Source organism: Sinocyclocheilus grahami, unplaced genomic scaffold (genome assembly GCF_001515645.1).
Source record: "Sinocyclocheilus grahami isolate Dianchi unplaced genomic scaffold, SAMN03320097.WGS_v1.1 scaffold498.1, whole genome shotgun sequence".
Lineage (NCBI taxonomy): Eukaryota > Metazoa > Chordata > Actinopteri > Cypriniformes > Cyprinidae > Sinocyclocheilus > Sinocyclocheilus grahami.
Window position 1 is genome coordinate 448334 of NW_015505677.1, and position 939 is coordinate 449272.

A 939-nucleotide genomic window follows, 5' to 3' on the forward strand; every position below is an offset into this window, starting at 1 on the left:
CACGACAATAATCACATTAAACACATCTAACTCGAAATCACTCCCTAATATTTGAGCAACATTCATCATTTTGAGGAAGTTGTTTTTCAATAACGTTTCAAAATATCAGGTGGTCATAAATTTAATTTGAGATAAAATTTCCTGTAAATAAATAAATAAAATAAAATTGCTTTTTCACAGACATATCACCTAGAGGTGTGGGTCACCCCGTTTACAGACTGTCTGCACACACTGATAGAGACCAAGGGCCTATAACAGCTTATATATTTATACAAGCTGTTATATATATATATATATATATACAGTTTGGGGTTTTATATGAAAGCGAAAGGAGGAGACGGGCTGTAGTAAAGCTTTGATGAATTCCCTGGATATCACCTAGAGGTGTGGGTCACCCCGTTTACAGACTGTCTGCACACACTGATAGAGACCAAGGGCCTATAACAGCTTATATATTTATACAAGCTGTTATATATATATATATATATATACAGTTTGGGGTTTTATATGAAAGAGAAAGGAGGAGACGGGCTGTAGTAAAGCAGTGTTGAATTCCCTGGTTACATTCAGCCGCTGTTTCATTTTGATGATGAAGAGGGCTCACACAAACACACACACACACACACACACACACACACACACACACTCAAAACCACACCTCTAAAAACAGAAACACAAACATGCCTTGAAGCCAACTCTCCAAAATAACAGAAATATGTCTCCTCATTATGAAACACCACACACACACACTCAAAACCACACCTCTAAAAACAGAATTACAAACATGCCTTGAAGCCAACTCTCCAAAATAACAGAAATATGTCTCCTCATTATGAAACACGCACACACATACACACGCACTCCCCTTGTCAGCTGTCCTGCCTGCTTTAATCTTTCTGCTCAATGCAGACCCCCAATCTCTCTCTCTCTCTCTCTCTC